This window comes from Lampetra planeri, unplaced genomic scaffold (assembly GCF_965212315.1).
Source record: "Lampetra planeri unplaced genomic scaffold, kcLamPlan1.2.h2 scaffold_527, whole genome shotgun sequence".
Taxonomy (NCBI): Eukaryota; Metazoa; Chordata; class Hyperoartia; order Petromyzontiformes; family Petromyzontidae; genus Lampetra; species Lampetra planeri.
In genome coordinates, this window is record NW_027615350.1 from 18,150 (window position 1) to 32,500 (window position 14,351).

The window sequence follows — 14,351 nt, forward strand, 5'->3', positions numbered from 1 at the left end:
CAGATACGGTTCCAAAAGTGTCCCACCCCAGGCGGATCATCGCGGATGAGAGGGGTTACGAATGTCCGCTGGCATGATATCTACACAGCCGCTGTGGCCGCTGTGGCCGCTGCTGCTGCTGTTGCTTTATACCACCCGCGTAGCTTGCTCAGTGGCACAGCAAGCGGCTCACAATCACACAGTGGCTCGCGATCAGATCCAAGGAGTCGCGATCAGATCCAGGGGCTCGCGATCAGATCCAGGGGCTCGCGATCAGATCCAGGGGCTCGCGATCAGATCCAGGGCTCGCGATCAGATCCAGGGCTCGCGATCAGATCCAGGGCTCGCGATCAGATCCAGGGCTCGCGATCAGATCCAGGGCTCGCGATCAGATCCAGGGGCTCGCGATCAGATCCAGGGGCTCGCGATCAGATCCAGGGGCTCGCGATCAGATCCAGGGGCTCGCGATCAGATCCAGGGGCTCGCGATCAGATCCAGGGGCTCGCGATCAGATCCAGGGGCTCGCGATCAGATCCAGGGGCTCGCGATCAGATCCAGGGGCTCGCGATCAGATCCAGGGGCTCGCGATCAGATCCAGGGGCTCGCGATCAGATCCAGGGCTCGCGATCAGATCCAGGGCTCGCGATCAGATCCAGGGGTTCGCGATCAGATCCAGGGGTTCGCGATCAGATCCAGGGGCTCGCGATCAGATCCAGGGCTCGCGATCAGATCCAGGGGCTCGCGATCAGATCCAGGGGTTCGCGATCAGATCCAGGGGCTCGCGATCAGATCCAGGGGCTCGCGATCAGATCCAGGGGCTCGCGATCATATCCAAGGAGTCGCGTTCAGATCCAGGGCTCGCGATCAGATCCAGGGGCTCGCGATCAGATCCAGGGCTCGCGATCAGATCCAAGGAGTCGCGTTCAGATCCAGGGCTCGCGATCAGATCCAAGGAGTCGCGATCAGATCCAGGGCTCGCGATCAGATCCAGGGCTCGCGATCAGATCCAAGGAGTCGCGTTCAGATCCAGGGCTCGCGATCAGATCCAGGGCTCGCGATCAGATCCAAGGAGTCGCGTTCAGATCCAGGGCTCGCGATCAGATCCAGGGCTCGCGATCAGATCCAGGGCTCGCGATCAGATCCAAGGAGTCGCGTTCAGATCCAGGGCTCGCGATCAGATCCAAGGAGTCGCGTTCAGATCCCGGTAATGGGGAAGGAGTGGGGTGGTGAGAGAGGGTCAGGGATTGAATCAACCCATCATCACCGCAACCCTCCTTACGTGGGCGGCGACGGCAGGTCGATAAAATTCGCACTACTTTGCTGGGAAAGTCAACGGTGGGGTTTCATCCGATGGACGCGCTCATCTCCCCCCCCCCCCCCCGTCATGGGAACGTGGAATTTCCACCGCTGACGTTCTACGGCGGTGGGGGGGGGGGTGAGATGCTGCTGGTGTTGACTCCGCGTGTCCTGTGAGGGTCACGGAGGTCAACAGCGCGCTGAGAAGTGGGGGTGCAGACCTCCCTTCCCTGGCAACAGACTCCAGCACTTCTACACTATACACTACTATACACTACTATACACTATACACTACTATACACTACTATACACTATACACTACTATACACTATACACTACTATACACTACTACACTATACACTACTATACACTACTACACTATACACTACTATACACTACTATACACTACTATACACTACTATACACTATACACTACTATACACTACTACACTATACACTACTATACACTATACACTACTATACACTACTATACACTATACACTACTATACACTACTACACTATACACTACTATACACTATACACTACTATACACTACTATACACTATACACTACTATACACTACTATACACTATACACTACTATACACTACTACACTATACACTACTATACACTACTACACTATACACTGCTATACACTATACACTACTATATACTACACTATACACTACACTATACACTACTACACTGTACACTATACACTACTATACACTATACACTACTATACACTACTACACTATACACTACTATACACTACTATACACTACTATACACTATACACTACTATACACTACTACACTATACACTATACACTACTATACACTACTATACACTATACACTACTATACACTACTATACACTATACACTACTATACACTACTACACTATACACTGCTATACACTATACACTACTATACACTACTATACACTACTATACACTATACACTACTATACACACTATACACTATACACTACTATACACTACTACACTATACACTACTACACTATACACTGCTATACACTATACACTACTATATACTACACTATACACTACACTATACACTACTACACTGTACACTGCTATACACTATACACTACTATACACTACACTATACACTACTACACTATACACTACACTATACACTACTACACTACTATATACTACACTATACACTACTACACTATACACTACTACATTATACACTACTATACACTACACTATACACTACTACACTACTATATACTACACTATACACTACTACACTATACACTACTACACTATACACTACTACACTACTATATACTACTACACTATACACTACTACACACTACTACACTATACACTACTACACACTACTACACTATACACTACACTATACACTACTATACACTACACTATACACTACTATACACTACACTATACACTACTATACACTACACTATACACTACTATACACTACACTATACACTACTATACACTACACTATACACTACTACACTATATACTACTACACTATACACTACACTATGCACTACACAATACACTACTACTACACTATACACTACACTATACACTACTACACTATACACTACACTACACTATACACTACACTACACACTACACTACACTATACACTACACTATACACTGCACTATACATGACTACACTATACACTACACTATACACTACTACACTACACTATACACTACTACACTATACACTACTACACACTACACTATACACTACTACACTATACACTACACTATACACTACTACACTATACACTACACTATACACTATACATGACTACACTATACACTACACTATACACTACACTATACACTACACTATACACTACACTATACACTACACTATACACTACACTATACATGACTACACTATACACTACGCTACTGTACACAGACTCTAGCTTCTTCATGGGGGGCTTTTCCGAGGCTTTTCCAGGCCAGCCGAGCGACTTGGTCCGCCAGCGTGTGTAGAGATAGGTGGGTGAGTGTATGGGTGAGTGAGTGGGTGAGTGGAGTTGTGGGTGAGTGGATGGGTGAGTAAAGTTGTGGGTGAGTGAGTGGGTGAGTGAATGGATGGGTGAGTGGGTGAGTGAATGTTTGGGTGAGCGAGTGGCTGAGCGGTCCGAGTGAGTGGATGATTGAGTAAAGTTGTGGGTGAGTGAGTGGGTGAGTGAGTGGGTGAGTGAATGTTTGGGTGAGCGAGTGACTGAGCGGTCCGAGTGAGTTAATGGGTGAGTAAAGTTGTGGGTTAGTGAATGGATGGGTGAGTGGGTGAGTGAATGGATGGGTGAGTGGGTGAGTGAATGGATGGGTGAGTGGGTGAGTGAATGGGTGGGTGAGTGGGTGAGTGAATGGATGGGTGAGTGGGTGAGTGAATGTTTGGGTGAGCGAGTGGCTGAGCGGTCCGAGTGAGTGGATGATTGAGTAAAGTTGTGGGTGAGTGAGTGGGTGAGTGAGTGGGTGAGTGAATGGATGGGTGAGTGGGTGAGTGAGTGAATGTTTGGGTGAACGAGTGACTGAGCGGTCCGAGTGAGTTAATGGGTGAGTAAAGTTGTGGGTGAGTGAATGGATGGGTGAGTGGGTGAGTGAATGGATGGGTGAGTGGGTGAGTGAATGGATGGGTGAGTGGGTGAGTGAATGGATGGGTGAGTGGGTGAGTGAATGGATGGGTGAGTGGGTGAGTGAATGGGTGGGTGAGTGGGTGAGTGAATGGATGGGTGAGTGGGTGAGTGTTTATTGCCCACACTGCATTATTTGCGAACACAGTATTTGGCCTATCCTCCCCTCTGTCCCCCCTCATCCCCTCCCTTCCCAAATATCCCCAAAAAACAACACCGTCATGGGAACGTGGAATTTCCTTCTGGCACGGCGAGACCCCCCGCTAGAAGAGACACAGAGAGAGAGAGGCGAACACAACTCAAAACCGACGCCTCTTAAATCTCCCAGGCAGAAAGCCGCTGGGAGTATCCAATCACCAAGGCGCCCGTGCCAGGCTAGGTGCACTTCGAGACGGGAAGCTCGCTGGCTGACGAGGGGGGGGGGGGGGTGCCCGTGACCCACCGACTTGACTCAGGTCACTACCGGCACAAGCACCACCAGCTGCTTTCGCCGGAAGTGGATTGGTGGTGTTCTATGGGTCATTAGGATGGTGGTGGTTGGTGGCAGTTGGTGGTGGTGGTTGTAGTTGGTGGTGGCGGTTGGTGGTGGTGGTTGTAGTTGGTGGTGGTGGTTGGTGGTGGTGGTGGTGGTGGTTTCCAGTAGTGGTTGGTGGTAATTGATGGCGGTGGTTGGTGGCTTCTGGTGGTGGTGGCGGTGGTTGGTTGGTATGACGGCACTAGTGGCCACCACCACCACAACCCACCACCACCACAACCCACCACCACCACAACCCACCACCACCACGACCACTGCCACCACCACCACGATCACCACCACGACCACCACCACGACCACTGCCACCACCACCACGACCACCACGTTTTCAGTCGGGACGGTTCTTGTCGCGAGTTTGTATTTCGACGGGAAGAAGTGGGTGGGTGGGTGGGTGGGGTGTGTGGGTGGGGTGGGTGGGTGGGGTGTGTGGGTGGGTGGGTGGGATGTGTGGCTGTGTGTGGGTGGGTGGGGGTATGGGGGGTGGGTGGGTGGGTGTGTGGGTGGGTGAGTGGGTAGGGGTGGTGGGCAGGCGTGGGTGGCAGTGCTATTGCTGTCGTCTTCACGTTCAAGGCATCGCAGGGAAGAAAAGAAAAAACCCTCTGTACATTGAATCCGAGGAGGTGGTGGTGGTGAGGGGGGGGGGGTTGGGGGGAGGGAGGGAGGGAGGGGGCGGGGTTTGGGGGGGTTGGGCCGGGTGGGTTCTGAGCGGTCGCGGGCCATTGTGACGTCATCGTCGTAATCCACGTGCATCTCTCTTCAGTGTGGTCGCTTCTTGTTTTAATGGGATGGGAGGTGGGGGGTGGGGGGGGTCGTGGTGGGGGGTGGGGGGGGGGGTGAGTCGTCGTTGTCGTCACAGTCGTCGTTGTCGTCACAGTCGTCGTCACAGTCGTCGTGTCAAGCAGTCAAGGGAAGTAGTGGACGTGGAGTTGTCGGACAAACGTCTTGGGGTGGGGGGCACGGGAGGGGGGGGGGAGGTGGGGGGTGGGAGGTGGGGGGGGGGTGTGTGTGTGTGTGTGTGTGGGCCCCCTCCCCCACCATCCCCCTACCCCCCCCCCCCCCCCCCCCTCCCCCACTCCTTAAGACACAGAGCTCACAACCAGCCTGCTCCATTATCCCTGACCAGTGTTCTTCATTAGCAAGCCCCCCACCCCTCCCCTCCCCTCCCCCCTGGAGCCACTACCCCCCCTCCCTCCCCCCCCACCCTTGTGGCCTTCAGTGCGGCCCCCCACTACCCCCCCCCCCCCGTGCCCCCTCCCTAGACAACACACACATGTATAAAACACACACACACCGTCACAAACCTACTCACTCGCTCGTACACTGATGTTGATGATGATGTTATCTTCTCGGCAAAAAAAGTGTCCCGCACCCCCCCCTCTGAAATTAGTGAAGAACACTGGCCTAGGGGAGCGTAACGATGCACCACCACCACCATCATCGTCATCGTCATCGTCGTCATCAATCGTCGTCTTACGTCGCAAATGTGGCCATTTGCCACCCAAATCGTGGAGCCACAGACACATATACACAACGAGTATGCAGCCAGAGACCGACAGAGATACGTGGAGACTCGTAGAGATACTCCCCTGAATGTTTAGCGGGGTGAGGGGGGGAACGGGGCGAGTGGATTGCAGTTGTACGGGTCTGAACGAAGGGTTCGGGACTGATTTACTTACGAAAATTCTTCGACTTACGAACTTTCAGAGATACGAACGAACCCGGTCCGTATGGTCCAGTTGCCAGTTCGTACCAATCGTCGTGAGCTCAACCACCGCGCAAAAGATGCACAGACGTGAAGAACCAGCGGCATCTACGTCCGCAGGAGATTATACAACGTTTAAAGCCATTCCCCCGTGTTTAGTGTGCGTGCCACACAACGTTTTTGGAAACTGCGGGAGTAAATTTTGAATTGCGAACAAATCGACTTACGAACAGACCTCTGGAACCTAACTCGTTCGTAAGTAGAGGAGTTCATGAATTAACTATTTTTTATCTTCTTGGTTCTTTCGGTAAAGTCACGTAGAAGGGAAATAATAAAATAATATTTATAAAACATAATAAAATAATTCCCACGACGTTTCGGCCACAACGCAAGCAGCCGTCCTCAGGTGAAGAACAGGTCTGTCGGAAAGACAGCGTCTGAATGGGTCTGTCTTTCCGATATCTCCTAGCCACCGCGGTGTTGATGATGATGATGACAGAGACACGCAGACTCCAAATATACAGCAGCAGGCGTCGTCAGGGTCGGGAATCGAACCCACGACCTCCTGTATACCAGGCGAGGTAGTGAACATCTCCTAGCCACCGCGATGATGAGAGAGAGAGACACGCAAACTCCAAATATACAGCAGCAGCAGACATCGTCAGGGCCGGGATCGAACCCACGACCTCCTGTATACCAGGCGAGGTAGTTAACATCTCCTAGCAACCGCGGTGCACCACCACCACGACACATCTCCTGTCGACAGGAGATGCGAACATTGACAGACGACGTTCCAGATGGCGATGATGACGACGATGATGATGATGATGAACTTCGTTATAATTTCCGGCCCCCCGCACGGAAAGCAGGTGGCGTTTACGAGCTAGCGAGAGGCAGCTTCTCTCTCTCTCGAAGTCCGCGATCGTGGTGTGGTGTGGTGGGTTTTTTTTGACGGGAGGGGGGGGGGTGGTGTCCCTTGCCTGCAACGTACATTGGACATTTTTGATCATCATGTAATGGTTAAACAAAAAAAAGAAAATATATAGATAATAATCAAGCACCAGAAACAGGATGTTTACATCATGTTTTGTACCCTGATCGGTGTGGCTGTTTTTTGGACGGGAAATAAATGAAGGTCTCTGGTTGAACTGCGTTCGGAGTGGTCACTGACAGGAATGTTTTGTCGCGTGTTCAAGTTTGGTGTCCTTCCGCCCGCATCTCCGATTAGCGCGGTAGGCGACGTACGGTGTGAACGAAGTTCAACATACACCACATGAAAAAAGGTGTCAGTTTTGTTGCCAGATAAAAGGGTACAAAAGCAATTGTCATATTTTTCTACTGGCAAAGGAGGTTGCAATGGTGGTGCACCCACTACACTATATACTACTACACACAACACTACACTATACACTACACTACTATACACTACACTACTATGCACTACTATACACTATACACTACTATAAACTACACTACTATACACTACACTATACACTACTATACACTACACTATACACTACAATATACACTACTACACACAACACTACACTATACACTACACTATACACTGCAATATACACTACTACAGACAACACTACACTATACACTACACTATACACTACACTATACACTACACTATACACTACAACACACAACACGACTATACACTACACTATACACTACAATATACACTACATTATTTGGGTCTTTCGGTAAAGTCACGTAGATAGGTTCAAAGAAAACAAAAAAATAACAAAACCTATCCGTGTGACTTTACTAAAAGCCCCAAATAATATGAATTCCTGCAGTCACGAAAGCTTAAGTGAAGATGTTATATACATTACATTATACACTACACTATACACTATAATATACTACACACTACACAACTATACACTACACAACTATAATATACTACACACTAAACAACTGTACACTACACACTATACACTACACACTATAATATACTACACAACTATACACTATACACTACACTACACATATAATATATTACACACTATACTATATACTACACTATACACTACACACTATAATATACTACACACTATAATATGCTACACACTACACAACTATACACTACACTGCACACTATACTATATACTACACTATACACTACACACTATAATATACTACACACTATAATATGCTACACACTACACAACTATACACTACACTGCACACTATACTATATACTACACTATACACTACACACTATAATATACTACACACTACACAACTATACACTACACTACACACTATACTATATACTACACGATACACTACACACTATAATATGCTACACACTACACAACTATACACTACACTGCACACTATACTATATACTACACGATACACTACACACTATAATATGCTACACACTACACAACTATACACTACACTGCACACTATACTATATACTACACTATACACTACACACTATAATATACTACACACTACACAACTATACACTACACTACACACTATACTATATACTACACTATACACTACACACTATAATATACTACACACTACACAACTAAACACTACACTGCACACTATACTATATACTACACGATACACTACACACTATAATATACTACACACTACACAACTATACACTACACTTACACTACACACTATACTATATACTACACGATACACTACACACTATAATATGCTACACACTACACAACTATACACTACACTGCACACTATACTATATACTACACTATACACTACACACTATAATATACTACACACTATAATATGCTACACACTACACAACTATACACTTCACTTACACTACACACTATACTATATACTACAATATACACTACACACTATAATATAGTACACACTATAATATACTACGCGCTACACAATTATACACTACACTTATACTACACACTATACTATATACTACACTATACACTACAATATCCACTGCAGGACTAGACGCTACACCAGTGATTCTTAACTTTTACTGCAGCTTTGCACTTAGCACTCGGCAATAAAGGTAAAAGTTAAACGGTAAAAAAAGCATGACTACCTTTACCTTACCTTTTACCTTACCACAATACAATCAATCTACCCTACCTTTAACCCTTTAGCAGGTAAGGTAAAAGGTAAAAAGCAACGAGCCTACCTTTACCCTACCTTTTATCCTCATCCCAAACAAATTACCCGATTACAGGCAAATTACTGCGGTACAACACATGAAAAAGGTTTACAACGTTAAATTCTATGAGGCAGAGCGCTTTATACATGTAGATTACTCTCGGGCGTTGAGGCTGTCGACGACATCGTCCTCCATCACCTGCTCGTCCCAGTCGTCTTGGTCGATGGCAATCTCGTCACCAACCTGATCAATTCTAGATTTGAAGCTTTCGTGACTGCAACGATTCATATTCTTAGGTTGTTCCGGTAAAGTCACCATGTAGGTAAAACATTAAAATTAATAAAATAAAAATAAAATAAAAATCACGACGTTTCGGAGGCAACACAAGCTTCCGTCTTCAGGTGGAACCGTCACAGCCACGACAGCTGTATCAAGTAAATGAGAGATTGCAGGAGCTACCACTCCGTTTATATAATGGTTGGAGAGGGGGGAAGGGCCAAGTACAGCACACTTTTTATTCACATGGTAAGGTGAGGCTTAAGAGGGTGAGCCTTTGTTATGGAGAGGTACGGTTTGTGACTCAACCTGTGACATTTTATTTTATTTTACTTTTATTAATTTTAATGTTTTACCTACATGGTGACTTTACCGAAAAAAACTAAGGACAGGCAACAAGATCCTGCGCCGCTCCGGCCCAGTGAGACGGAACCTTCAGGCAGCCGGCACCGACGTGCCGACCTCGCTGCCTGGGGGGCGAGCGAGCGCGTTGTGCATCTTGAGTTGCGCTTTCCACCCCGACGCGTTCGTGTGGGTGGAAAACCACTTCTCTTGCTGCACATAGGGATCACACTCCATCCAATGGTGCGTGTGCTCCCACGGGAACGCATGCCGCTGCTTGCTGTTCGCAGCGACCCCAAAAATGACGTTGCTGGCATCATCGTCCTCATCCTCTAGTGCCTCTATCTCAAGAACGTGGACCGTCTCCATCTGGTCCGACATCAATGATCGCAATTTAAAATGGAGGCCACGGACTGCGCCACGGAGCTTTTAGCGATAAACAAGGCACCGTATTTACCGGGTAATTATTCGCGCTACCTTTACCCTACCGGGTAATTCTTCTGAGCTACCTTTACCCTGTACCCTTTACCTTACCCCTTGGCAATGCCGAAACCTTTACCCTTTACCCTTTTACCCGGTAAAAAAGGTAATTTACCTTCACTTGCCGAGGCCTACTTGCACCCCTTTGGTTCTCAACCTTAAAAAAATTGTATGTTAAAAATGCATCGGGCGTGATGGAACAAAGTAAGTTGTTAGTTGCGATGCCCGTGATTTGATTCGTGTCTTCGATGTACCTTCTAAACAAACATTGCCACGTCTCGCATGCCCCCAAAAATGGGCATCTCGCGTGCCCCAGGGGATGGGAGATGCACTCTGGGTTAAGGACCACTGCACGACACTATACGCGACACCGCTTGTATTTGGATTGTCAACCAACATCGGGTAAAACATCAACAAGATGCACCAACTGTTCTCTTTTAGCCCCGCCCACCCCCCCAACCCCCCCCCCCCCAACACGTTCCACTCATTGGCTGCCACATTCAGATAAGCCCCTCCCCCTTCCCTCCCCCTTAACTTGTATTTAAGAGCTCGACTCTTGGAGTTTTGCCTCACTTGAGACAGTAAATCTAGCTGTGACGGTCCCACCTGATGACGGAGACTTGTGTTGCCTCCGAAACGTCGTGATTTATTATTTTATTTCTATTATTTCTATTATTTTATTATTATTCCTTTTTTACCTACGTGACTTTACCGAAAAACCCTAAGAGTATACCGCTATACTACATTGAAAACGCATTTCTCTAGAAATGCTCTTTGTGTGTTTAGCTTGTTGTCATTCTCCCGCACCTCCGATTAGCGCGCTCGGCCACGTACAGCACGCGACAGAAGTTCAACGCTGCGTATCTTTCCCCGAGTCCTCCGGTTTTTCCCTCCACATCTGGAATCAACGTCACGCGATCAGTATTATTTGGCTGCGGGCTATAAATGTCCACGTGATGATGATGATGATGATAAGCCACCTCTCGTGTGAGCTATCATTTGCGTTGGCCAAGGTAGCGTCTGCGAAAAGAGCTACGTAGCTCAGCGGGGCGTTACCTGTTCAAGTAAAAAATAGTTAATATTTTACTTTAACACGCCGTAGGCTTTCACGACTAATCGCGTAAAAGTAAATGTGTCGTTGAACCCGCCACCGCCCGACATAGCCAATTAGCAAAGGTTTATCACATTCCTGGCTTAAAGGCCGACCGAAATTCGGTTTCGGTTTCGGCGCCGAAAATTGGCAAATTGCCTCTTTCGGCATATTTTCCGTTTCGGCCGAAAGTCAATTTTGTTACTTTCGATTTTGGCCGAAATCAGAAATTGTTTAGGTCAGCCTCAACCCTGGCTGTTGCCTGATGATGCTACTGGTTGTAATTATGTCACGGTACTTTGATCGGTAAATATTGCGGGTTTTTCTCTCCACCACGCAACCGGTTAGTGCTGCACCAGTAACGAATTGGCCACGTTCTGTTGACGTGACAAACACCGTTACTGACTGTGTCAGGTGGTCGCGAGTTTAACGACACATTTATACTCAAGGCGATCTCACCCAATAAAACACAATTATTGTGGCATTTAGAAGTTTAGTTTAGTTGCCGTTTGACCAGGCGAGAGGGGCTGCTAGACGCTTCGTCCACCGCCTACCGCTTCTCGTACCATCACTTGCTACCAGGTGTTATTGAGAAATGGAAAATTTCCTTCCTGAGGATTTTATTACTCTGTTCCTGGGACACCCCCTGAAGCCTCACAGACCACCAGGGGTCACACACACACCCCCACCCCCTGTAGTACCCTCACTCACCACCAGGGGTCACACACACCCCCTGTAGCACCCTCACTCACCACCAGGGGTCTACACACACCCTGTAGCACCCTCACTCACCACCAGGGGTCACACACACCCCCTGTAGAACCCTCACTCACCACCAGGGGTCCACACACACCCCCTGTAGCACCCTCACTCACCATCAGGGGTCCACACACACCCCCTGTAGCACCCTCACTCACCACCAGGGGTCCACACACACCCCCTGTAGTACCCTCACTCACCACCAGGGGTCCACACACACCCCCTGTAGCACCCTCACTCACCACCAGGGGTCCACACACACCCCCTGTAGCACCCTCACTCACCACCAGGGGTCCACACACACCCCCTGTAGCACCCTCACTCACCACCAGGGGTCACACACACCCCCTGTAGTACCCTCACTCACCACCAGGGGTCCACACACACCCCCTGTAGCACCCTCACTCACCACCAGGGGTCACACACACCCCCTGTAGTACCCTCACTCACCACCAGGGGTCCACACACACCCCCTGTAGCACCCTCACTCACCACCAGGGGTCACACACACCCCCTGTAGTACCCTCACTCACCACCAGGGGTCACACACACCCCCTGTAGTACCCTCACTCACCACCAGGGGTCACACACACCCTGTAGCACCCTCACTCACCACCACGGGTCCACACGCACCCTGTAGCACCCTCACACACCACTAGGGGTCACACACACCCCCTGTAGTACCCTCACTCACCACCAGGGGTCCACACACACCCCCTGTAGCACCCTCACTCACCACCAGGGGTCCACACACACCCCCTGTAGCACCCTCACTCACCACCAGGGGTCCACACACACCCCCTGTAGCACCCTCACTCACCACCAGGGGTCACACACACACCCTGTAGTACCCTCACTCACCACCAGGGGTCACACACACCCTGTAGCACCCTCACTCACCACCAGGGGTCCACACACACCCCCTATAGTACCCTCACTCACCACCAGGGGTCCACACACACCCCCTGTAGCACCCTCACTCACCACCAGGGGTCACACACACCCCCTGTAGTACCCCCACTCACCACCAGGGGTCCACACACACCCTGTAGTACCCTCACTCACCACCAGGGGTCCACACACCCCCTGTAGTACCCTCACTCACCACCAGGGATCCACACACCCCCTGTAGCACCCTCACTCACCACCAGGGGTCCACACACACCCTGTAGTACCCCCACTCACCACCAGGGGTCCACACACACCCTGTAGTACCCCCACTCACCACCAGGGGTCCACACATACCCCCTGTAGTACCCTCACTCACCACCAGGGATCCACACACCCCCTATAGTACCCTCACTCACCACCAGGGGTCCACACACACCCTGTAGTACCCCCACTCACCACCAGGGGTCACACACCCCCTGTAGCACCCTAACTCACCACCAGGGGTCCACACATACCCCCTGTAGTACCCTCACTCACCACCAGGGGTCTACACACACCCTGTAGTACCCTCACTCACCACCAGAGGTCCACACACACCCCCTGTAGTACCCTCACTCACCACCAGGGGTCCACACACACCCCCTGTAGTACCCTCACTCACCACCAGGGGTCCACACACACCCCCTGTAGTACCCTCACTCACCACCAGGGGTCTCATTTGCAAAAAGTGACCTGGGTCGGCATGATGACAAGGCATCACGGTAGCAAGATGTTAACTACCTCGCCTGGTCTACAGGAGGTCGTGGGTTCGATCCCGACCCTGACGATGCCTGCTGCTGTATATTTGGAGTTTGTGTGTCTCTCTCATCATCATCACGGTGGCTAGGAGATGTTAACCACTTCACCTGGTATGCAGGAGGTCGTGGGTTCAATCCGGACCCTGATGAGGCCTGCTGCTGTATATTTGGAGTTTGCATTGATCTCTCCCTGTGGTCGTGAGGATTTTTCTCGGGGTCCTCCATTTTTTCCCCGCCCATGTCTTAGAATCAACATCACCACGCGATTAGAACGTTTGGTGGTAAGACAATCAAGAGGGTCGCGCATCCGTTTCAGACGCGACCTGGTCATCACAAATGACGGAGTGTCTCATCATCACGTGGACATTTGTAGCGGCAGCCAAACGCTTCTAAGCGCG